This window comes from Arachis hypogaea, chromosome 16, assembly GCF_003086295.3.
Source record: "Arachis hypogaea cultivar Tifrunner chromosome 16, arahy.Tifrunner.gnm2.J5K5, whole genome shotgun sequence".
Classification (NCBI taxonomy): Eukaryota; Viridiplantae; Streptophyta; class Magnoliopsida; order Fabales; family Fabaceae; genus Arachis; species Arachis hypogaea.
Genome location: NC_092051.1, coordinates 122,696,468 through 122,724,017, shown reverse-complemented (window position 1 = coordinate 122,724,017; position 27,550 = coordinate 122,696,468). Strand labels below are relative to the sequence as shown.

Below are 27,550 nucleotides of genomic sequence, written 5' to 3'. Positions count from 1 at the left end.
ATTCTCAGGTTCTCAGTAAAAAATATACTACTTCATACTATCGGATCATTAGGGAGTGTTGCTAGACGCCAACCTTGATTAGTAAATTTAGTATGACTAATTTACTACCCGCTTAATATTGAACCTATGGAGTCACACACTAACGAATGTTCTAATCTTTGCAGTAGAATTATTTAATTATTATTTTGATTTGATCAAATAAATAGTTATATTAATTCAAAAGGAATATTATTATATTTTTTGCTAGCACCAAGAATATAATAATAGTATGATAATTGAGAATATTAAATGAGATTTGAGAATAATTAGTTATTCTATTTCTAAATTTGAATTCTAAATTTAGATGAGATCCTAACTGATTTTGTTTCAAATTGAGTTATGATATGATTCATAAATTTGAAAGATTCAAGTTTAGAATAGTAAGATATGATTCAAATTTGAATTGAGATTCAAATTTAAAATTAATAACAAATCTTATACTATATATATGTATACCAAGAGTAGAGAAAATAGATGAGAATAAAATACAAGAGTTTTATTCCTTTACCTCTACACACATAAACGTATGTGAGCCTAATTCTTGGAGAAGAATTTTATGGCGTACAAAGAGTCGCAAGAGGTTTCTCAATTTAGATCAGATGTCCATTGGTTAAGTAGTTGACAACAAAGGTTGGTCTCAGTGTGGATACGCATAGCGCCTTCATACCATCGAACGAGAAAATAATTTTTACTAGCATACACGGCTATTTAGATATGATCTATATATTGTTTATTCGAATAAAATTTAAGCACAACATAGATCTTTAGGATTACTTTCTTTTCTTACATTGCGTGTTATGAACATGTGGTAATCCTTCAGTGGTGTCAAAGCTTTGCCTTTTTGCGTTTAAATATTTATTCCTATATTTCTAAAAGTTTGTGAATTAATAAGATTAATTCAAATTTTTTTAAGCATGTGATGCAGTTATTTCTATTGAGATAGTTTTCTAATAAATTAATAGTTAATTTATTTTTATTATTTAATTGTGATTAAATTCTCATTCTTTTAATATAATAGTTATATTTATAATCAAATATTTTGTTTGGTTCTATTTATCTATTAAATTTTATCGTGATTTTGGTTACAATAGAACAGGGGCGGAGCTAGATGAAATATTAGAGGGGGGCCAAAAATATTTACACAATAAAATAAGATTAAAATAAAATTTTAAGGGAGGGGATAAACTGAAATTTATATATAATTTACATGTAAAAAATTAAAATTAGGGGGGTCCATTGCCCCCCTTTTTATGTATGTAGCCCCGCCCCTGCAATAGAAGGAATAAGATGCAAAATATCTTTTGTTTGTTTCTTTTATATATATATATATATATATATATATATATATATATATATAAAGATCAAATTTGATTTGATAATTTTCTAATGCTAAACGTTAGTCTATAAAAAAAAATCAAAGTTTGATTTGATTGATGTGTTTTGAACACAATAATTTTAGAAATTAATTTTTCTAATGTTCTTGATTATAAAGAGCAGCCTGACAACCAGAAGTTTTATTTTCAAGATAATAATTAGTATATACATTTGATGTATTAGGGATTTAATTTTATATTTTTGCCTAAACAATTACTGATAAAAATTCTTTAACAATAGAGATAAATCTTAAAAGTTAGGAAATTGCCTAAAAAATAAATTTATCTCTTGTTTACAAGGAGCAACCTGACAACCAGGAGATTTGTACTCAAAGAATTTATTTATGTATATGATGATGTATAAGGAGAATTAATTTTATACTTGAACCTAGACAACCTAGGGGTATAAAATATAATTCAGTTAAATAATTGTCTGACAACTAAATAATTATTTGGGATTATAATTGCATGGAATATAATTTAATCATGTTTATTTAGAATAGGTATGAGTAACAACTTGACAATTAAGGTACTCATTCATGATTCTAAATAATTTTAACAGAAATATAGATTTCTTAATTTACTTTCAGATTTGAAATTTTTAAATATGTCCATATTTTGTGAGGCATGCTTGAAAGTAGTATATTAAAAACAATTTGAGAATTGTAATTTCAAAGGTTTATCATTGAGATGATAATCCTACTGAAATAATATCCTCCGGTAAAATTGGTTATAGAACGGTTGAAACTTGTGAAGTATTTGGAATATTATTTTATCGCAATATAGGTTATTTTGACAACCATGAGTTTCAATTTCAAAGGCATCTACCCACTATTTATTACTGAACATCTTGAGAAGATGTTTGATACCTAAAGCAAGATAGTACGACTATCAAAGATTTTATTTAAATTAGTGGTAGTATTGGATGATATATTTTGAATTAAACAATTTTAGAAGTTAGAATGCCATTAGGCAAATGGCTTTAGCGAGAATTATTCTTTCAAACATTTTTGGAGATTTATTTTATTACAAAAAATTCATAATTGTCCTTAATATGATTAAGATTTGTGATCTTTTTGGAAAAGCTTAATATGAGTATTGAGAATGTGAATTAAAATTGCTCTTAAAGGTTGGTTTGACCAATAATAAAGATACTGAATATTTTTATTATAAGAGCTTAAAGTGAAATCTTTAATATCTAATTGATATTCTATTAAATAGAGAATCAGATTCTCTCAATCCACAAATACTAGTACTCTATGTACTCCATCATGTTTAAAGAAACATGGAATTTGATTTAGCTGAGGATCACTATTTGTTAAATATTTGGACTACGTTTTAAGAAATATTGCTAAATTAATAAATTTCTCACTAAATCAGTTTTTTACCTATATGAGATATAGAAAGGGCATAAGCCAAAACTCAAGAACATTAGAGTTTGGAGATATCTTATATGTGTTAAGAGATTGCACAACAATAAGATTGATATTAGATCCAATAAATGAGATTTATTGGTTATCCTAAAGAAATAATGAGTATTACTTCTATCACCCTTCTTAAGACAAAGTATTTGTGATAAGAGGTTGAACTCTTTTTTAGAAAAGAAATTCCTATAAAACCTGGTCAAATTGTAGTTAATTAAATAATAAAATAAATATGAGCGAACATGGTTAGAAAAATTAGCAATCAAAAATTGATTATTTAAATATGATATTTGGACTCAGTGAATTTTTTTAAGTCGAAAAACATAGTTTTCCGTTTAAAAACGCGCACTAAAAATTTGACCAGCAGTACCGGCTGAAATCTATTCGGTACTACAACTGAGAAAATTGATTATAAGCGAATAAGGTTAAAAGATTAGAATTTATAATTAGGGAAGATAGAAATATTTAAAATACGATTTAAAAACTCTAATCTTAAAGGTTGTGTCCAAAGTTGGACCAACGGGCTAAACCGGATGAACTGGGCCCATATTGGGCCCAAGCCCAACATATATATTCATCATTAATGAGCTTTCAGCTCATTTTTTCAAAGAGAAAGAGAGAGCTCGGTTAGAGAAGAGAGTGAGCAAGGGTTTGGTGGCACTATTCATCACCAACTTCAAACCACCATAACTTGGGCTACGGAGCTCCAATCGACGAGCCGTTTACGGCCACGCATCACTCTTTTCCTCCTCTTAAATTATATCTAGGTATTATGATAAGTTTCTCAATGAAATCTGACTAGTTTTGTTTTTCCTCTTGTATTTCAAATTTGGTTTGTGTTTTGAAGAAATCTTATGATTTTGGTTGTTTAGGAGTGCTCTAATATGAGTTATCGATGGGTTTCATCAACCAATTCTATGGGTTAAGGTAAAAAGTTTTCAAACCCTAGTAATTTATCAATTTCATGAACTCTAGGTTGATTATACGTGTGAAAATTGAGTATGTTAGAGTATTGGGTGATTTTGGTGTACAATTGGGAGATTGATATTGCTTGTGGGGCTTTAGTGAGGCTTGGAGTTAAGGGTTGGTAGAGACTTCCAAGAAGTAGCTCAATTATTTTAGCTCCAAGAGGTACGGTTCAAGTTTCATTTAAGTGCCGTGTAATATGATGTGAATTCCTAGGTTAGATGCCCCTAGAATTAAGCTTGAATGATATGTTTAGATGGATTGATGTGTGTAGATGATGCATGAAGGAAATTGATACTGTACTTGTGAAATTGATATTGGTGTTGAATAATTATTGTGTGTTTATAAGTTATGCTGAATTGATGAAATACTGGGCCGAAGGCCGTGAATTTGGGTCGGAGGCCGGAAAGAGGTAAGAAGGTAAGTAAAGGTTGATGATTGATAATGAATTGTGAACGTTGATAATGTGATGAAAAGTGTGTTGTATGATGTTGGTTGTGATGGAGATAGGGTAATATATATGGAGTATATGTAATTGAGTAATTGGGTGAGGAAATTGTTGAATGAGGTATAATTTGGTATGTCTTGAAAATTAGATTTTTGGCCGAACTTCAGCAAGCCATAACTTGGCTTCCGGATCCCCAAATTATTTCAAACTTATTTTATATGAAAATTGGGTCCGTGAAGTTTACGCCTAGGGGGTAGAAACAGGCTAGGCTAGGTCAGGCTTTAATCTTAACAGGCCAGGCTTGTAATAGAGTATATTGGCCTAAGCTTGGCCTGTAGCCTGGTATAGACTTTTTAATGAGTATTAATCTTGGCCTGTTGTTAAATCTAGCCTGGCCTGAAACCTGTCAATAGGCCTTTTTTTTTAATAAATAATTAAATTTTAAGATATAATTTAGAATTATTTTATTTAATTGACTTTTGATATTCCAACATAAAAAATTAAAGATATTAAGAAAATAAAAATACACATATATAATTAAAGAGATAAACAACTTAGTGGATAAAAGTATTTTAATATTATAGAAGACCCAAGTTCAAATCCTTCCAATTGTATTTTTATTAGTATAATAAAACTCTACATATATCTTTGTAGGCTCAGGCCGGCCTGACAGGCCCAACAAGCTATTTCAAAAGTCTAGGCCAGGCCTTTTAATGAACATAGGCTTTTTTAATAGCCTGGGCTTGGGTCTATTTTCATTTAGGCCAGGCCAGCCAGGCCAAACACAGGCCAGATTGCAGTCCCCTAGCAGGCCGCCTAGCCTTTTTCCATCCCAATTTATGCCGTTCGAAGAACGATTGAAAAATATTTTAAAACGAGAAAGTTATGCACGTCAGAAGTTTGGTATATAAAACTGAAATTTTGCGGACTTAGCCATTTCTGATCAAACTACAGTGTATGCGTACGCATACCCCTCATTTGCGAAGGGTTGTTTCTGTCTAGCGTACATGCGTACGCGGACAAGGCTATGCGTACGTGAGATGGGCTAAACTGCACTCCCAGGCGTACGCGTGGCCTACGCGTACGCGTGACCCCTGTTTTTAGCAAAATGGATTTTATGTTTTAAAACCAAATTTTGAACTTCTAAACTTCTATTTCCACTCTCTAAGACCCTAGAATTGAGTTGTAATGGTAATGAAGGAGGTTAAATTAGGAAGGGATAGTGACTTAGAGGTGAAGAGAGGTTTTGGAGTGGGGGATTTAAATTGAAAAGTGTTGGTAAAGCGAGTAACTAAGTAATCAGGTGTTGACAATGTTGGATGAGAAGTGAATGATGATAATGATGATGATAAATGATGAACTTGATATTTGAATTTAGTTATGAATTGATGAAATGTGAGTGTACGAGAGAGGGTATAAGGGTGGTAATGATAAATAGTGAATGTGATTATGAGATATGATTGAGGAATGATCGATGATCAGAATGTGTATGTTTTCTCTCTGTTGTACGGTGTATCGGACACTATATCCCATAAGTGTGACAGGCACTATATCCCGAGAGCGTGGCATGGCGGGCACTATATCCCAAGAGTGTGGGACCACCTTACCCTAGAAAGTGTGTCGGACACTATATCCCATGAGTGTGACGGGCACTATATCCAAAAAGCGTGGCATGGGGGGCGCTATATCCCAAGAGTGTGGAAGCACTTTGTCCCAGAGAATACGACGAACACTATATTCCATGAGTATGATGAGCATTCTATCTCGAGAGTGTGACGGGCACCATATCTCAAGAGTGTGGAGGCATGTCAGAGAGACAATATCTAGGTTAGCTACTGGGTGTGTCGGGTTCTGGTGATTTAAACGACACGTGAGCTCACGGCCAGTAGGACAAACATACATCATCTACATATGTTTCAATTGTTTCGGTTTGCTTAATTGCTTTGGTTTGTCTAATTGTACATGTTTCATGATTATTTGCTAATTGTCTTACTTGTGCATTACTTGTATGTATTGTTTGTGTTTGTGTGTGTTTGTATAAAGTTTGGTTCTTGGATTATTCGGTTGGGAAGGTAGTGAAAGTATAAAGTATATTGGGCTAGAATTAGAATCCCCTATGATAGTTGCCACGTTATGGATTAGTGAGGACTTAGAATGGATATGACGAGATAAGAAGTTTAAGATGCTTAGTGAATTTATATTATAGTGCATTATATTTATTTGGCACTTTTACCGTACTGGGAACCCATGGGTCGGGGGTTCTCATTCCGTATATATCTCTTGTTTTTCAGATGCGGGTTCAGGTGCACAGTAGTGAGCTGTGGTTTATCTAAAAGACGGTGAAGACCTTTGGAATTCTCTTATTTACATTTTCTTAGATTCTCTCCACTTTTATTTTGAAAACTTATACTATGTATTTAATCCTTTGAAACTTGCCTATAGAGGCTGTGTTGTATTTTGGGAGAGATAGGAATTTCTGTTGTCAAACTGGTTTTCATTTTATAACCCTAGCCAGCCTAAACTTCGCAGGTCGCGACTAGCGGCTATTTGCATATATTATACAATTATATTATTCTTTATCTCATTCTGCTTTACTGTTTTATCCCTACCTTCGCTTTCTGATCGCTCCTTATTTATATGTTATCGATACATGAGAGTTCTCGTTTTTGCGATTTTATTTTTACTCCTTTTCAGGCTTTTTAATATTTTCCTTCAACATATATATAATTACGTATTATAATCCACCTTGAGAGTCGTACCACCTTAATATCATTGACTTATGACTCGAGCATAAGGATCTGTATATTAGGGTATTACATTATGGTATCAGAGCAGTTCGTTATCGTGATCCTGAGGGATAGAACTGCTTATGCTTCAATGTATACTCTGAGGCTGTGCCTGTGCTAGTTAGGGTATCTAGTTGATACGTCTAGCATAAAGTTCATGAGTGTATCTTTGATAATTTGAAGCACTTAACTTGAGATATTGAGGTTGATCACCTTGATATCGCTTGTTTGGTGTGGACAGGACCTGAATGACGTCTCATGGACATGAGTGAGGTTTTCGGGGAGGAATTTCTAAGAATGAACCGATGAGGGAATGCCGAGATAGGAATCTAGGCAGCAGTATATGTGAGATTGGTTTGTTGATTTTTCACTATTGAGTGAAATAATTGGAGGCAGATAGTTGATTGGAAGAATTTGTTTAATTAGGCTTGAACTGATTTGATCTTACAAATTAGAGTAGATGAGGCTTATATATGGCGTTGGTATAGTTTGTGAATTTGTACAATTGTGTAGAAATTAAAAAATGACTAATTATTAGAAGACGGATGTTATAGGTTTTGAATGATTAGAATGTAAATTGGGATAACATTGGGTAGATGGTGGATTGTTAAGTGTTGAGGTAGGTATAGTATAAATTAGGCTTGAACTTGGTCGAGTTTGTCATTGGTTGGCATGTGATTGTAGTTATGATGAGGGGGATTCGTCAGTTGCTTAGTATGTAAGGTTATGGCGCTACACTTAAGGAAGAATAAGTTGAGTGGGAGACTTTTGTGATTTGTTGATTGAGATCCTAGGTAATGTGTTCATGAAGATTAAGAATTTTGAGGAGATTTCGATTTAAACATAGAGATGAGCTAGGGACCTAAGCTACGATTGAATTCTTAGTGGATGAAAATCAGAGTGATGGAGCAAAAACTTGCAGGAGCATTAACATAGTATGGTTGTAATAAGGATTAGTAGGGTATGATTAGAAATGCTTTATGATTTGAGTACTTGAAAGGTTAGTGAACTAATGCAGATAATGATTCTAGATAAGTGAGATAAATAGTGGCGATGAGCTTTGATAGGTTCTGGAATGGATGTGAAAATGATCGTTGATGTGTAATTGGATTTGTACTTAAATTGTGATGGATAAATTATTGGTCTTTGAATGGTGAATTTGGAAAACATTGAATTAAAACATTGAAATTGTATTGAAGTCAATTTGAGGGAACCTGTGAAGGGTGGTGAGCTTCGATTTTAGCGTAGAGAGTTTTATGAAGGGTGAGATGAACTTGACATTGGTTAGTTATTGGGAGAAATCTAGAAGAAGTTAAAAGTGAAATAGATGAATATGGCTTAGACTGGAATTTGATCAAGATTATGACCTTGTGCATGAGGGTAAAGGACGTGATTTGGTATTGAAAATAATATTGGAGAAAGGTAGAATGAATGATATGAGGAAGGTTGAACTTGAGGGAACCCATATGAAGACAGAAGAGCAAATTTTGAGGGCAAAATTTTAAATAAGGTGGGTGTAAGAACCACGACTAATTAAATGTTTAATTAAATAATTAATATTGCCCAAATTAGGTTCCGAAAATTTAGGATGAGAATTAGAAAATATAAATATGATTTTTGGACTCATTAGATTTTTCTGAGTCAAAAAATATATTTTCTGCGAACCGGCAGCCGAACCAGTCGAACCGGTTTAAGTCAATCCGGTACTGAGCGAGAATAATTAAAAACAGTAGAAAACCTCAGGAAAATATTTAGAGTAAAAAATCGGGCATTAATTTTAAATGTTTGGCCCAAAATTAGGCCAAACGGGCTAAAAACGCTAACGGGTTGGACCGGGCTCAAGTTGGGCCCAAGACCAACATATATAACCCACCATTAATGAACCAATCAGCCATAAACACAACACCACATAACTGAGAAGAGAAGAGAGAAGAGGGTTTCCATTTCACTATTTATCATCATCTTTCCAAGCTCATAACTTGAGCTACAGAGCTCCGATCGCTGCACCGTTTGTAGCCACGCAATCACTACAAAGAGCTCTACAAAACTCACCTAAGAAACTGGTAAGTAAATTACAAAATCCCTCTCAGCCTTTCCTTCAAAAATTCAAAAATCTAGTGTTTGGAGTTTTTGAGATTTTGGTGTTTTGATGTGTTTAGGATCAATCTAGCTTGAGGAATCCATTGAGTTTTGCTTCCAAAACTGTTGGGTAAGGTGAGTTATTCTTAACCCTTGTGAAATCATAATTATGATGAACCATAGGTTGTTTAGTTATAAATTGTGTGTATATAGCTTGATTATTGTGAGTTTGGGAGCCTTTGGATTTGAGTTGGTGGCTTGTTGGTGAATTGAAGCTTGTTGGAGTTCAATTTTGGGTCTTAGTCATATTGGGAATCGACCAAGGTATGGTTTCGGTTTCCTTTATGTAATATATAATATTTCTGGACACTTAGGCTAGTGACCCATAGGATAGGCTTGGATTGATATGGTTGTTGAATTTAGTTGATTGATGATGTATGATGAATTGATGTTATTGATGTTGTTAAATAATGTTGTTGATGTATGATGTATGATGAATTTTGATGAGTAATATTGTTGATTATTGATATGGAGTATGAATAAGGTTGATGTTGAAGATTGATAGTGATAGAATGATGATTGATGAATGTGTTAGTGGAGAAATGATTAGTGTTATATATTTGATATTTCAGGTTGAGAATAATGAAATGTGAATGAAAATTTGGTATGAATGGTGAATTGTGACACAAAAGGTGAGTTAGGAGGTAAATTGGAGTTTGGTATGGTTTTGGTTTGATTTTGGTTGAGAATTTTGAAAATTGAGAACCTTGTGAAATTTTGGTTAAAATAGACTTTTGGTGAACTTTGACGAATCATAACTTGAGCCTCAGTTTTCAAAAATTGTTGAAAATTGCTTTAAATTAAATTTCATTGAAAAACCTTTAAACGGATATAAATTTTGTAGGAAATGGATTTTTGTAAAGGAAGTTATGATCATTCAAAGTTTGGTGTCAAAATCTGAATTCTGTGCATGCTGCAGAATTTGTGATTTTTAGTTTGTGTGCGCACGCACACCCCTGTGAGGTTTTGAACCTGTGCGCACACACGCACAGGGGAAGGCTTGCTGTTGAGAGCACTAGCACGACCTGTGCGTACACATGACCAATGAAGTTTTGCAATCTGTGCGCACGCACACCTTTGTGTGCACGCACACGTTGGAAGGTGCATTCTGTTGATTGCGTTTGCACGCCTTGTGCGAGCAAACAGAATTGGAAAATTTTATACTTCTGTGTACGCACACCTCTATGCGTACGCACACATCTTGAAAATCTCCTGGGCGTGCACATGCACACCCTTGTGCGTCTGCACATGCCCTGTTTTTCAACTAAAATCTTGTTTTTAACTGTTTTCACCTTCCCAACAAGCTTGTAAACTTCTGTAACACCTATTTAAGACTTTTTGGCTTGTTTTTGGATGTTAAAACATAGAGAAGGTCTTGGGTGGAATTATTTGGGTATTACCTTGAAAAGTTAGAGAACGGAGGCTTAGGTTTCTGGTGTACTGAGGATGAGTCTGGTTGAGAGAGAAGGAAGAGTAGTGAATTTGGTGATTTCTGACAATGAATTGAGAAACTGATGAACTAATGAGTTCAGAATAAAAATTATGAATTGACAGTGGTTGAGATGAGTCGAGGACTTGGAGTTGCAATGATGAATCATTGATATACTGAAATAATGAATTTTTGAAAATCCATTGCTGTAATTTTTTTAAATTGAGATTGTTGAGATGCTATGCCCCTGGCAGGGACGGTGGTTGGATCCCGCCTGTCGAGGTAGCAGCGACGGCATAAGGGCGGTGGTTCGTCCCGCTTACGTTGAGATGTGAAGTCCGTGGCAAGAGTATCCCGCTCGCATCCCTTCGGATCACTAGAGTGTGCAGGCACAAAATCCTGGACGGTGTTCCGAGCACCATATCTTGGGGGTTCCCATTATGATTCTGAAGGGCGACATCTCCATGGAGATGTGTCGGGTTGGCAGTTGAACTGACAATGTGATATCACAGCCAATAGGACAGGGATTCATCATGTGCATCTCTTATCTGTTTGCTTGCTTTGCCGACTTGTATTGTTTGCCTAATTGTATAACATGCCTAATTGCCTACTTGAATTACTTGCCATATATGCCCATACTTGTGTTTTCCTTGCATTGATATTATCTGTGTTTTCTACTGGGATTGAGGAGGTTCGGAAGGCGGTGGCGATGGGATTGAATGGAGGATAGGTTGGTGAAGGCTGTGGGACAGTGGAGGACTGTTAGACTAGAAAATCCCCTATGTTAGAGTACCCCCTTACTATGTTATGGTTTTAAGTTATGCTTTAATGTTTTAGTATGCTTTAAGATGAATTTTGTGATGGATATGAAGTTCTAGGAATGCCTCTGGCGTCCCGGTGTCTTATATCTTACATCACTGGGCACTGTTACCATACTGAAAACCTCCGGTTCTCATACCATATTCTGTTGTTGTTTTTCAGATGCAGTTTGCATCCCACCTCGGTGAATTGCTTTGATGGTGACAGAGCGGAGGATCCTGGATATATTTTGGAGTCTTTTTTATTATTTTGCTTATATCTCTCACTTTTGTATTTACTTTTGCCTAGAGGCTTACTTTGAGAGAAAATCTTGTATAAGATATTTTAACTTTCAGAATTCTGTATTGTCTGTATATAGCTAGCCGGCTTAAATTCCGCGAGCCGTGGCTAGATCTTTATACTATCACACTCTTATATTTTATTATATTATATCTATTTCTTGTGCGTTAAGTTTGTAGTTTCGTGTGTACGTTTTGCGCTTTTCAAATCCTGTTTTTGAGCTGTATCCTTCATCGGGCTTCTAGAATATATTACTTCTTTCTATATATTATGTATAAACTTTAGAATTGTCGTAACCTTTGATTAACCTTTGCTTTACGACGCGAGGTAAGGCTTAGGGTAATTAGGGTGTTACAGTGGGTAGGATGTAAAATCTGGTCAAACCGTAGTTAATTAAATAATAAAATAAATATGAGTGAACATGGTTAGAAAATTTAGAAATTGGAATTTTATAATTTAAATGTGATATTTGAACTCAGTGGATTTTTCTGAGTCAAAAAACATAGTTTTCTGCGTAAAATTGCACACAGGAAATTTGACTGGCAGTACCGGCTGAGATCTGTCCGGTACTGCAGCTGAGAAAATTGATTATAAGTGAATAAGTTTAAGAAATTAGAATTTATAATAAATATTTAAAATACGATTTAAAAACTCTAATATTAAAGGTTTTGGCGCAAAATAGGGCTAACGGGCTAAACCGGGTGAACTGGTCCCATATTGGGCCCTATATATATATATATATATATATATATATATATTCTCCATTAATGACCTTTCAGCTCATTTTCTTCAAAGAGAAAGAGAGAGCTCGGTTAGAGAAGAGAGTGAGCAAGGGTTTGGTGGCACTATTCATTACCAACTTCAAACCACCATAACTTGGGCTACGGAGCTCTAATCGACGAGCCATTTGCAACCATGCGTCGCTCTTCTCCTCCTCTTCAATTCTATTTAGGTATTGTGGTAATTTTCTCCAAGAACTCTGCCCAGTTTTATTTTTCCTCTTGTATTTTGAATTTGGTTTGGATTTTGAGGAAATCTTGTGGTTTTAGTTGTTTAGGACTGCTCTAGTTTGAGCTATTGATAGGTTTTATCAACCAACTCTATGGGTTAAGGTAAGAACTTCCCAAACCCTAGTGATTTATCAATTTAATGAACCCTAAGTTGATTATAAGTGTGAAAATTGATTATGTTAGAGTATTGGGTAATTTTGGTGCACAATTGGGAGATTGATATTGCTTGTGGGACTTTGGTGAAGCTTGGAGCTAAGGGTTGGTGGAGACTTCCAAAAAGAAGCTCAATTCTTTTGGCTCCAAGAGGGACGGTTTAAGTTTTATTTAAGTACCGTGTAATATGATGTGAATTTTTAGGTTAGATGCCCCTAGGATTAAGTTTGAATGATATGTTTGGATGGATTGATATGTGTAGAGGATGCATGAAGGAAATTGATACTGTACTTATGAAATTTATATTGGTGTTGAATAATTATTGTGTGTTTATAAGTTATGCTTAATTGATGAAATATTAGGCAGGAGGCCGGAAAGAGTTAAGAACGGTAAGTGAAGGTTAATGATTGATGATTTTGATGATGATTGATAATGAATTGTGAATGTTGATAATGTGATGAAAAGTGTGTTGTATGATGTTGGTTGTGATGGAGATAGAGTAATATATGGAGTATATGTAATTGAGTAATTAGGTGAGAAAATTGTTTATTGAGGTATGATTTGGTATGCCTTGATGTTGTTTGTGAGCCTGGAATGTTAGAAATGAGTTATGGTTTTTGGTCAAACAAAGGTTTATGAACTTTTGTGAAAATTGGATTTTCGGTCAAACTTCAGTGAGCCATAACTTGGCTTTTGGACCCCCAAAATTGTTTCAAACTTATTTCATATAAAAATTAGGTCCGTGAAGTTTACGCCATTCGAAGAATGGATGAAAATCATTTTAAAACGAGAAAGTTATGCACATCAGAAGTTCTGTATGTAAAACTGAAATTCTGCAGACTTAGCCATTTCTGATCAAACTGCAGTTTATGCGTACGCATACCCCTCATTCGTGAAGGCTCGTTTCTGTCCAGCGTTCATGCGTTTGTGGACAAGGCTATACGTACGCGAGATGGGCTAAACTGCACTCCTACGCGTACGCATGACCCCTGTTTTCAGCAAAGTGGATTTTATGTTTTAAAACCAAATTTTGAACTTCTAAACTTCTATTTCCACTTTCTAAGACCCTAGAATTGAGTTGTAATGGTAATGAAGGAGGTTAAATTAAGAAGGGATGGTGACTTAGAGGTGAAGAGAGGTTTTGGAGTGGGGGATTTAAATTGAAAAGTGTCGGTAAAGCGAGTAACTAAGTAATCAGATGTTGACAATGTTGAATGAGAAGTGAATGATGATGATGATGATACGTGATGAACTTGAGATTTGAATTGACTTATGAATTGATGAAATGTGCGTGTACGAGAGAGGGTATACGGGTGGTAATAATGAATAGTGAATGTGATTATGAGACATGATTGAGGAATGATTGATGATGAGAATGTGTATGTTTTCTCTCTGTTGTAAAGTGTGTCGGACACTATATCCCATGAGTGTGATGGGCACTATATCCCGAGAGCGTGGCAAGGTGGGCGCTATATCCCAAGAGTGTGGAAGTACTTTGTCCCATAAAATGTGACGGACACTATATCCCATGAGTGTGACGGGCACTATATCCCGAGAGTGTGACGGGCACTATATCCCAAGAGTGTGGAGGCATGTCAGAGAAACAATATCCGGGTTAGTTACCGGGTATGTCGGGTTCTGGCGATTTAACCGACACGTGAGCTCACAGCCAGTAGGACAGGCATACATCATCTGCATATATTTGAATTGTTTGGGTTTGCTTAATTGCTTTGGTTTGCCTAATTGTACATATTTCATGATTATTTGCTAATTGTCTTACTTGTGCATTACTTGTATGTATTGTTTGTGTTTGTGTGTGTTTGTATAAAGTTTGGTTCTCGGATTATTTGGTTGGGAAGGTAGTGAAAGTATGAAGGGTATTGGGTTAGAATTCAAATCCCCTATGATAGTTGCTACGTTATGGATTAGTGAGAATTTAGGATGAATATGATGAGATAAGAAGTTTAAGATGCTTAGTGAATTTATATTATAGTGCATTGTATTTATTTGGCACTTTTATCGTACTGGGAACCCATGGGTCAGGAGTTCTCATTCCGTATATATCTCTTATTTTTCAGATGCAGGTCCAGGTGCACAACAGTGAGCTGCGGTTTTTCTAAAAGACGGCGAAGACCTTTGAAATTCTCTAATTTACATTTTCTTAGATTCTCTCTGCTTTTGTTTTGAAAACTTATGCTATGTATTTAATCTTTTAAAACTAGCCTATAGAGGCTGTGATGTATTTTGGGAGAGATAGGAATTTCTGTTGTCAAACTGGTTTTCATTATGTAACCCTAGTTGGCCTAAACTTTGCAGGTCGCGACTAGCGGCTATTTGCATATATTATACAATTATATCATGTCTTTATCTCATTCTGCTTTACTATTTTATCCTTACCTTTGCTTTCTGATCGCTCCTTATTTATATGTTATCGATACATGAGAGTTCTCGTTTTCGCAATTTTATTTTTACTCCTTTTCAGACTTTTCATTTAATATTTTCCTTCAACATATATATAATTACGTATTATAATCCACTTTGAGAGTGGTACCACCTTAATATCATTGACTTATGACTCGAGCATAAGGATATGTATATTAAGGTGTTACAATTCCTTCCTAAAGGAAGATAAGATAAACAAATAGAACTCCATAAAGTTCAAGACAATCTAGAGTTTTGATTTGTGCAATGTCAAGAGAAACTTTGTATTTACAAAAAAAAAAAGTGGGAGTACAATTACTTTTATTAGAATTGTTTACCACTCAATAGAGGATATACTTTCTCTTGAAAGTATGAAAAGTTTGATCGTCAAACTAATTTTTTTGAAAAGTAGCCTGTTTGTATAATGATACAATTTTATAAAGATAGATCTAATGGTTACTTAGATTTTTTATAATCATGTTCAATAATGATTGTTCTTCAAATAATATTATGCACTATTGTAGTGGAAGATTTTATGTTTTGAGAAAACGTGATATTTATTATGCACTAGGCGTATTTTGCAAAAGGTCAAGTAGATATGCTCAAGAGCTAAGGTGCTTAAGGTCAAAAGAGTTTTGATAAACACAAATGTGCATTGAAAAATTATACACATGATTGATTGGCTCTAGTACAAGTAGAAGATTATTGAGATAATAGTATGCCGAAGATCCAATCTATCATGATTGGCTCTCGTGCAAGTGGGAGATTGTTGGGAATAAGTAGTATGACCATAATCCAATCAATCATGTGTCAAATTGTAACACCCTAACTTTTAGCACGTCATGATCGTGCCAAAAGTAAGGCGTTACGGACCTGATTTCCTTTATTATAAATTTACTATTGAGCCTTTACGTCGATATCGTGTTTCAATTTTTAAGAAAATTTCAGAAAAAGATTTTAGTAATTAAATTCACATAACAAAAGATCTTCAAATAATAATAATCACATAATTATTAATAATAATAGATGCTATATAATTAGATTCAATGTAAAACTCAAATACAATACCTATCCCTCTGGATAAAATAAAAGCTAAAGCAATAAGAACGAGGGAACTCTATAAAAACAATAGGAATCACAAGTAAATCTACTAATCGTCTACAGCTTCTTACTGAATCTCCGAATCTGAGTCTCTGAAAGGGTGGAAGATTTGGGGTGAGAACAAATCACACGTTCTCAGTAGGAAATGGGAATACCGTAAAAGTAATGGAATAAAATGCAAATAATTAATTTTACTCAATAAAAATATATTTTTATCAAACCCTTTGAAAATACTCTTGGTTCTACTTTAGATAATTAATTACCTCCTTTTAAAATCTCTTAACTCAAAACAAAACTTAAATATAAAATTAGTCACACTTTTTGTCTCTCAGCCACATATTAATCCCCAGTCAAATGTCAACTCGTAATCACTTAAATACACTCACAAACAAGTAGTGCAAGCAAGAGATTCAATTCAAAGTACAAGCAAGTCACAACAAGACAAACAATACAATCACAAAGTAATAAGACAAGCAAGCGCAATCAAATGCAAATGTGCAAACAACATGATGCATGTCTATCCCTAACGCAGGCCATGAGCTCATGTGTCGGTTGCCTACCCGCTCCCGACATTACCCGGGCACGAGTCCCAGATATGGCTTTCCAGATGCATCAGTGTGCTTATAAGTCGTACGGCTAGGCCGCATCAGTGTGACTTTCCAAATCAATAAGCGTACATCTGGAGAACAATTCTCAGTGTGTGGGCGTCCCCACTTTACATTTGGCACTAAGGCCCAAACAATGTCACATCTGCTCTCCTGTGGCAGACACTTCATTAATTAATATATTCTTTAAATCCTTGTTCTCTGCTCTCCTGTGGCAGAGATTCCTTTTCTTAATAAACCGAGCTCAAATCTTTACTTAAAACAAAATCTCTCCTTAAAAGATTGGGTTTAAAACATTATATTTTTCTTAATAAATCAAACTTTAAAATAGAGTAAATCTTTTCTTAACTAAATATATTTTAAATAATTTAATTTTCTAAAACCAAATCTTTTAAAATAACTTTTCAAATAAAACCTCAGATTTTATAAAATTTCGGCGGCATTTTCTCTAAAATTTGGTCTAAACCACCCTTACGGGTTCCCTATTTCTCAACAATTCGCCAGCCTTTTTCTCAACAATTCTCAAATCAGCAAAATTCTTAATAATCAGAAAACAGTCACATTCACAGCAATAATCCATACTCAATAACATTACTATTATTAATATATATTATATATAGATATATTTGCAATTATTCAATTAATTTTGTAGGCATTCTAAATTAAAAACGTTTATCTTTAAAAATAAATCACCTACCTCCGTATGAGATCGAAATCAACGAAAGCTCCGGAAAAATTTTCTGACCGAGCTGCTGAAGAGAAAAGCGTCAGAAATCATCTGTGCCTCCTAGAACTCTAGTTGGCCGAACTCAAGGGGAAGAGAAGTTACATCACTGTCAACTTCTACCGGACAAAAATAACGCCAATGTATAGAGAAAGAAGATACGAACACTTTTACCGAATTGAATTTTTAATTGGAATTACGAATCAAAAGAAATCAAAACCATGAATTTCACGGTGCCATAGTTTCTCTCATTCTCTCTCACGGTTTTCTTTCTCTCTCGGTGCTTTCTTTCTTTTTCTTTCCCGTAACAAGTATGAATGAATGAAAAAGATGAGTGTTATGATTAATGGGAGTTTGTGGTATAAATTTTATTAGGTGGCATGCTCAATTAATGAAAGCAAGTATGTGTCATGTTTATACACATACATATATATGCACTAATCCACGTTTCCTAATCTTCTTTTCCTTTGGTTATATATATACACATGCATAGTAAACAATATACACACACATGCATAGTAAGCCACATTCTATTTCTTTCTTCGTTCTCTCAATGGCTTCGGCCAATCTTTTCTTCTTTTTTTTTTTAAAAAACTTTAATAATAATAATAATAATAATAATAATAATAATAATAATAATAATAATAACTAAATTAAATTTTATTTTATTAAATTAATTTTCGAAAACTTGGGCCTTACACAAATAATTTGTTATTATTTTTATATTAAAATGTTAATATAATAAAGTTCTTGATTAAATTTAGAAATTTATCATTGTGATAGTGATTATAATATTGAGAGATGAATCTTGGATTAAATTATAAAAGATTCATCTCTTAATATTACGATCATTATCACAATGATAAATCTCTAAATTCAATCAAGGACTTTATTATATTAACATTTTAATATAATAACAATAACAAATTATTTTACAGATGATTGATTAGATTGTGGTCATACTACTTATTCCCAACAATCTCCCACTTGCACGAGAGCCAATAATAATAAATTGGATCTTGGATATACTATTATCTCAATAGTTTCAACTTAATTGCATAACAGAATTAGAAGTTAATTAGGTTGGAAGTTGGTGCTTCTGCAATAAGAGAATAGAATTTTCTGCAGAAACCATCAATTTTCAAAAATTTATTTATCCCAATCTACTTATCAGCAAGTTCTAAAATTTTTATGGAATATTCAAAACACACTAAAGTTTCATAAAAAAATAATTTTATCCAAAATTGTGGTCTGGACTGCTCCCAAAAATTATTACAAGTCACTATTGATTATGCATAAATTTTGCATTGAGCAATTTTTACAACTTTATATACCAAATCTTATATATAAGCCTATAACTCTTCTAAAATCATAATTCTATCTCCAATCAATCATTCTTACTTGTCTATTAAGTCATCACAATCCCAAGAACAATATTTCATCATTCACACATTTGGTGAAATTCCAAAATTTCGGTTCAAACAACCAAAATTCCAAATAACATAATCATCAATACTCATCATTTAATTCATTATCAGTCATCACAATCAACCATCATTAACAACAACTATCATCAACAATAATCATAACACATATAGCTACTTAACCCTTACCTCTTGTGTTGCTTAAGCCATTGAATTTGTTCCTAACCCCCTCTTTAACTTTCTTGAAGTTTCTTTTCGGTTATGGTCTCCCTCTTTGACCCAAATTTGGCCAGCTTGAAAGGAGTTCTTAGAGGATGGTTGGTATAAATTTCATTGCTAAATTTTGAAGAAGAAAAGGTTGGTGAAGATGGTGAGGTAGCTGATAGTTTTTCTTGAAGGAAAGGACTTGACAGAGGCTAGTACTTGCTGATTCTCCTTCCTCTAATACTTTGGCCAGCTCATCTATTCCACCCCTTGTATTTTTCTTGCTCAACTTGGTCATATTTTTGGATGCTTGTAGCTGGAATTTGAACAGAGTTGATATGAATGTGAGAAGAATGAATGGAACTGATGTGGTATTCTTGAATTTAGAGGAGGAACGTGATGAGCATTCAAGTGTTTTGATGAGTTCTCCCTCACTCACTCTCTTCAGCCACTCTCTCCAGCTCTCTTTTTTCTTTTGTTAGCATATGAGGCTATTTAAGTGCAATAGATAGTAGATTAAAGAACTAATTTGGTGGCATTTGTTAACTTGCATGTAAGCTTGCATTAATTACATTCTCATGAATCATCAAATTTGGCTTGCATGTATGAAGAGGTTCGGACAGCACATGGGAGAAAAGAATGAGGTGGTGCTAACCTTGATTACCTCCCTTGGTTTGGTTAATCATGGTTCATAGTAGATTAGTAATTCGGTTGATTTGGTACGGTTCAAGCTCGATTTAATTAAGTTCGGTGGGTTGGTTTATTATATAGTTTTATGAGTCTTGGGTGAAGATAGTTTCTCGTTGGTTCAGCCGGATTACTAAAAAAAAGGAAGGATACGGTTTAATAATTAAACCATAATATTACTGTTTCAAACTCTATCGGTTTGAACAACCGGCAATTGAGATATTAGTCGCAGAGAGTGTCTCAGTTTTAGATCAAGCTTAGAATGTTCTACTAAGCTAATTCAGTATAAAAAAAACTAGTAATAAAGGTTTCATAGATGAATTTAACTTGACAGTCAAATTCGTCGTTATCGATAGAATTTTCAGCTCAGGACACGCTTTTATTTCTCACGGTATATCTATTCTTTTCACTTATCCGGTCTAAATTTGCCTTATTATTTTATAATGAAGTGATTCTCAAATATTTATTAAATTTTTTATCACAGAATTTTTTAGAATAACTCTGTGGATAATCAAAGTGTTACATCAGCCATCACCGATAATAACTAATAAAAAGAGACTGTATTATTTTACGAAAATAAACACTAAAAATTTTATATATTTTAAAAATTTAAAAAGTAAAATGTCTAATTTTAAAAATCACATCATTTGATTTGAATAATTAATTTTAATTTAATTAATAATATAGGAGCAAAAGCTTTAAACTACACGCTGGCCTGAAAACAACGTCGTTTGAGATCGATATTGAAAAATGGGATCAAATTGTAGAGTTGATAGTAGCTAGTTACGTTTATTTAAAATATTTAAATCAAAATACAACTTTAACTTGTTCTAACTTCTAACGAGGTAAGCCTCAAAATGGTCCCTGAAGTTACCCTCGAGACTCACAGTGATCCTTGAAGTTAAAAATTACTCATATTCATCCCTGAAGTTGCACTCTGGGACTCAGACTCGTCCTTCAGGCCAATTTCGTCCAGCTGGCGCAACCGGAAAGCTGAGTTGGACTCGTTGGTGACACGCTGTCAGCACAACAACTAGCTGACGTGGCGACATAAACTGTTTTAATTCAATTTAGTCCCTAAATTGAGGTTAAAAATCCTAATCCCCAATTGAGTCTCTTCTCTTCTCTTTTCCATCGCATCAGAGGTGACTCTCTTCTGTTACTGCTCCTACAGTTTCTTCTCCATCTTCAAAAACTACAACATAGGAGTACAAGGAAGTGGCTTCGGGTCCTTGTTACCCTTCACCAGTTCTAGATGCCTAAATTGACGAATGCATTGTGGCAAGCTAGCAGTAACCGAAAGCAAGTTTCCAACACCCTTTTCACTCACAATGTTACCTCCAGAACCAGTGTAACGCAATGTTGGATATATCACCCTCTGGCATATTATATGATCCAAGAACTGGATCCCCCTTGAAATATGCTCAATCTCTAGCTTTAAATTATCTAACCTTAATACAAAAGTACTCTCACAAAACTCAATAATTTTCTTCCTAACTTCCACTGCATCCTCCCTAGGCCCTCTAATTTCAATTAAGAAGTGACCCCCATATCTTATGTAATCCATCTTCCTAGTCTTCTCCTTTCCACTGGCTGGAACAAACTCTAGCCATGCAGGGTTATGACAAACATCATCAATTGAATACCGCCATATTGAATCAAACTTACAAGGCCTAAAAAACTCAATAATCATCCCTTCCATCATGTGATCCAATTCATTAAGGCAGACATTAGTAATCAATGGACTTAAAATTCCACAATAACCCTAATCAGGTACCTTAGCAGCCTCCTCTAACGCGAAACCGAAGAAAGTCCTCAACCAATATGGGTCCGACTTCGGCTCATTCTCATTGAGAATCCTCTTCTTAGTAGCCCTCCTCTTCTTAACCTTCCTCAACTCTTCCTTCTCCTCATCATCATTCCTAGACACACACTTTAAAGGATGCTCTTTAAGTGCAGATTTTATCAAGATGACCACAAACAATAGCATTTCGGAGAGAGAGAAGGTTTTGGAGGTGGTGGGAGTGGATGGCATTGCGGGGAGGGAAGGTGCCAATGGAGTGGGCACAAGAGCGCTGGTATGAGGGTTTTCTTTCAGTTGGGTCCTCTTTCAGCAAAGAGTGAGGGTTTTCGAACGGTGGTGGTGGCTTTTTGGAGTTTGGGTGGAAAGAGTGGAGAAGGAGAGTGTGCTGGGCAGGGATTGGCGGCATGACCAAAGGTGTTTGATGAATTTCCGCAATGACATTATTGCGCCTATTGTTGAATTTACATCTGCTACCTAAAAATGAAAATGAAGGATATAAATTACTTATACAAACTATCACATATCTTGTAAATCAATAGTCAAAACCACCAAAAAAAATGTCATCACAAAGAAAATAAAAATTTATAAGATAATAAAGCCATTGCAGAAGTTTCCATGATTATAAGCTCAAAAAACAAGTACCTATGCACTTCATTTGCCCTGCCAAGAAATCTGAAACCTGATAGCCATGAGGTATAAATTACTTCAAGTTTCCAATAAAAGAAGGGAAAGAAAGTAAGACACTAGTTACAATTCATGATAACACAACTCACAAAAGTAATGGGAAAATAACCAAAACACCCTATAGTTTAAAATAACCTAAAAAATAATTGCATGTGAGGTGCCTTAGCAGATATATCTCCAGACATAAGATATTTGCAAAAATATTAATAGTATTAAACCGCTTGATGCACCCAAAGTAAGACTGTAAGAATATAAGAATTTATATCATACTCTACACAATTTTATTAGATAAGATTAGCATAAAATACTTAAAAGTAAGGTGCCCATGTGAATTCCATATTATTACAACCACTACTGATTCCTGAAAAAATGTTTGCAAAGATGTAAGTCTGGAGTTTATCACAGGATTGCCAAATCCACATGGTTTCACAGTGGTGCTAGCAGTAGTTGATCAACTCTCCAAATATGCACACGTTCTACTGCTTAAAGGTGATTACAATGCTATGTTAACTGCTGAGTTGTTTTTCATTAACATTGTCAAGCTCCGTGGCATGCCAGGAACCATTTTGTCAGACTAGGATAAGTGTTCATTAGTGCTTTTGCCAGGAACCGTGTGGTTTTTGAAGATGGAGAAGACATCGTAGGAAAAGCAACAGAAGAGAGTCACCTCTGGTGCGATGGAAAAGAGAGGAGAAGAGATTCAATTGGGGATTAGGTTTTTAACCTCAATTTAGGGACCAAATTGAATCAAAATAGTTTATGTCGCCACGTCAGCTAGCCGTTGTGCTGACAGCATGTCACCAACGAGTCCAACTCAGCTTTCCGATTGCGCCAGCTGGACAAAATTGGCCGGAAGGACGAGTCTGAGTCCCGGAGTGCAACTTCAGGGATGAATATGAGTAATTTTTAACTTCAGGGATCACTGTGAGGCTCGAAGGTAACTTGAGGGACCACTTTGAGACTTACCTCAACTTCTAACTCCCCATATTATTGTGCACGCTGGATCGAGTTAATAAGTTGGATCAGGTTAATTAAGTCAAATACTAACATACAAATCCAAATAGCATTAAACGTCTTTACTAACCCACCCGATTGAAATTTGTTCGTTACTCCAATGTCAAGCCAGCATTACTTGTTAAAGAAGCGTTCACATGTGATGATATTTAGGTGTGTTTATATAAGTGTGTTCGAAAAAAAAATTAGTTTTTATTAAAACACGATTAAACACTGCAGACACACGTGTCGGATGAATATCAATTTCGTATTCAAAATGTGTCCGACACGCAAATACAAAAACTTAGCAAAATGCCTATACTTCATAGCTTATTAATTATTTAAACGGTCATTATTTTTTCATAGAATGTTTTGCTAAGACACTACAAAAAAAAAGGGTTTAAAACGGCATTTATATTACGGCGGTTCTTCAAAACCGCCGTAATATCCGGATATTAAGGCATTTATTAATGCCGCCATAATTGATTTATATTTGGTGGCGGTTCTATTAATTATGGCGGTTTTAAACCCCCATTAACACCTATGTATAAAATGCAAAACTTTGCAATCCCTAGTTTTAGAACCTGTAACACTATGCATATGGCGGCCTCTTCCTTCTCTCTTTCGTTCTCCTCTCCGTCGAATCCCATTTTAATCATTTCAGAATCCATTTTTGTCTATGTTGCTTTGTCCACTACACTTTTACCCTCCATCGCTGCTGCATCTTCAACAGAATCGAAGGTTCCAAGCCACACACGCGCCTTCTTCCTCACGCCATGGAACCGCTTTCGCCGACGTTGTTTCCCTATTGTCGATGCCCCTAGCCTGTGCGACGATCTCCGATCCTCTTGTTCTCTAACGACACTCTTCTCCAGTGACATCTCCTATGGTGACGTCTTCTCCAACTTCCTCTCCTTGCCGTCCTAGATCTGTGTCTTTTCCGCCATCAGCGTCTCCCTTTCGTTCTGAATATTGAAGGTCAGCTTGCTACTTTTTTACATTCTAGGGTTCAAAAGTACAAATTATTTCTCTGCTTTTTGCTTCTGTGAAATTGGATATGCTGATAAGGTATTGAAATTGGAATTAATTAATTCCTATCATAGGTAAATTTTTAATTAGTTACGTCTTTCAATTTTTCTATATCCAGATATTTTGGAATTAAAGATATCTATAGCAGAAAATAAAGACATGTATGAATTATAGCATGAGAGTAAGTAATGGAACGAAGACGTTGCAGCTTCTCGTGTAGTAGTGCTGCTCTCTTTTGCTCTCTAGAAACCATGGGAAGGTGTGTTGTTTCTGTTTCTTCTGTTTTGCTATATATATCAACTTCTGCAGATTTATATCTGAAGCTATTTATATATAATTAGAGAGATAGGAAATTCCTATAAGGAAGACCTCTCATCAAACAACACTATTTACTATTTATTTATTATTGTTGTGTTTTCTTTTCCTCAGAAACTATCAAAGTTTCTGCTGTGGTCTGAGCGATCGCCATTCTCAACCTCAATGCTGTCCAAGGAGGGTAGAATATGCTATCCAAGTTGGTGCCACAAGAAGAACAAGTCAGAGGCTAGCGTGTTAGTTCAGCATGTAGCAATTGTCTGGTTTCCATGTTGAGAATAGACTCAAGGAAGAGGTATAAAGCATCTGGTGAAATTTGACACGTTTTTGTTGTTAGATTTAGTCATAGTTTGTACACATAATGGCAGTATAGAAGAAAAATAGTTTTGTTCCTTTGTGCTATTTGTTGAAATATTTTTAGTATTTAGGGAACCAGATTTTATATTTCAGATGTTTTGCTTATGTGATAGGCTTAAATATTTGTTTAGAAATCAACCTTAACTTGAGTAGTTAATAATTGTGCATTCAATCTAAGTTATAAATCCACAACTACTTTATTCTTATAAATTGTAATTTGAGAATAATATATTTTCTTTATTTATAAATCCTGTGGTTTGCTTCATTATCCTGTGACCAATTTTTGTGGTTGCCAATTTGATGACAGGTTCTGAAGTGGGAAGATGCAGAAATCGGAGAGCCAAAAGAAGGCGAGGTGCGCACGAGGAACAAAGCCATTGGCCTTAATTTTATCGATGTCTACTTTCAGAAAGTTTATAAAGCCCTCTCATTTCCTTTCACCCCAGGTTTTTGGAGTTTATTTACCTCTTATCAATTGATCTGTCATGAAACACTTATGCCAATGCCAAAAAAAAAAAAAAGAAAATGAAAAGAACCTATGATGGTACTGGACATGAATTTTGTTACTTCATTCTTAATAGTAATCTTTAAGAACCTTCATGTTAAATTCAATAAAAAATTGATGGATTGCTTAATTGGAGCCTTAGCTTTTTAGCTTTTATCCCTCATTGAGAGGTGACTTAAAATGTGCACAGAAAATGTGAAATTTTGCACTTGTATCATTTTGCTTAATTCAACTCACCTCACCTATGAATCATGGGTTGCCAATTTATAGTCTTAAACTCCATTGTAAAGCTATCTTCTTTTCAGGAGGAGGGGAAAGCACCGTATTTGTATATGGAAGTGGATTTTAAGGAGGTAGAAACTTGAATTCCTTTCAAAGTTTAGTTGCCGATGCTCTTCTTCTTTTGAGTTGGATTGGTCGGCAAATTCTGATCAATATTGTTTGGTTTGACCATATATTTATACACACAAATATATCATGAAGGAAATAAAGAATTATAAATAGATTTTGAATCTTTAAGTTTATTAATGCAGCCGGAAGTGTAGAAAGTGTGACTTAATACTTTTTGGGTAATATAGGTAACTAGCAAAAAGACAGCACTTATTGAGACTTCCAATCAATTGAGGAACAAAGTTGGAGAAGCAGCAGTGATATTAAGAGGTAAGAACGCTGAAGATGATGCTTTATATCTTAGGTCAATTATGTGATGTTTATAGTTTTATGTTATTGAGATGTCTGGGTTGGCACATTGTGCTAGCATGCTGAAATTGCCCCCTCTAGTTTTACAACCACTTTTGCTCGTTAGCTGTTTAATAAATTTTCTCGACTCTTTCTACCAATCTAATTATATTTTTTCTCTTTATATTATTTGACTAGTTATATATTGTTTCTAATGACATCTTTTCATTGTTATAATTTCAATTTATAACAGCCGGTTTGATAGAAATTCTCTGAGAGGAGAGGTTCCTACAAACCTTTGTAAGAGATGAGTTTGGATAATGAAGTTGGAGTGTTGGAGCAAGAAACAAAGATGTTGGAGCAAGTTTCCGGGATGAAACTCACACAAGAGACCAAGAAACTAAGGCAGGGTTGTTCTAAGTTAATTACAAAAGGAGAAAACTTTTGGCCTCCAAATCTTATTCATCATCACTTAGCTAAGCTACTTGTCTTGTATATTCATATTGTAAGTAGTAAAAACAACACTCATTAGATAGTTTAAATACATTATTAGATATTAACATAGTTTAGGAAACTGGATGGTAGATTTGACTGATTAGTGTTTATTGCAATGCTTGTATTTTGGTAAGTTTAGTAAGACAAGGTTTTGTATAGGAGTAATTACTTTTGATTTTCAATAATAAAAAATTATATATTATAATAATATTTTGTTTATGAGTTATCTAATATTTCATTTATGGATTATGATTTTTTGTTATTGTAAAATTTTAATCACAATTATTTATTTAACGCGATAAAAATGATGGTAAAAATTATTTTTTTAAACGATAAAAAATGTCACTGTTAGTGTAAAATGGCGGTTCAAAAATTCCATTTTAACCAACCAAAATGCTACTGTCAGGGTAAAAATGGCGGTTCAAAAATGCCATTTTAACCAACTAAAAGCTACTCTGTCAGGGTAATAATGGCGGTTCAAACCGCCATTTTAACCTATCCGAAAACCGCCATTTTAACCTTGGAAATAACGGTGGTTTGAACCGCCGTTTTAACCAACCAAAACGCCACTCTGTCAGGGTAATAATGGCGGTTCAACCGCCGTTTTAACCTATCCAAGAACCGCCATTTTAACCCTGGAAATAACGGCGGTTTGAACC

At 34.5% G+C, this 27,550-nt stretch overlaps 1 long non-coding RNA gene and 1 pseudogene across 1 annotated transcript; one reads left to right on the top strand and one right to left on the bottom strand.

Annotated features, from left to right (window-relative positions):
• Positions 1-21,226: 21,226 nt before the first annotated feature.
• LOC112757457 (nuclear intron maturase 1, mitochondrial-like) lies at positions 21,227-22,066 on the bottom strand (annotated as a pseudogene).
• A 1,887-nt stretch (positions 22,067-23,953) lies between these two features.
• Positions 23,954-27,099, top strand: LOC112754824 (uncharacterized). The gene is made up of 7 exons (XR_003178749.3): positions 23,954-24,490; positions 24,660-24,800; positions 24,971-25,151; positions 25,521-25,659; positions 26,024-26,071; positions 26,297-26,378; positions 26,650-27,099. It is a non-coding gene; the product is annotated as an uncharacterized lncRNA (long non-coding RNA).
• Positions 27,100-27,550: the final 451 nt, after the last annotated feature.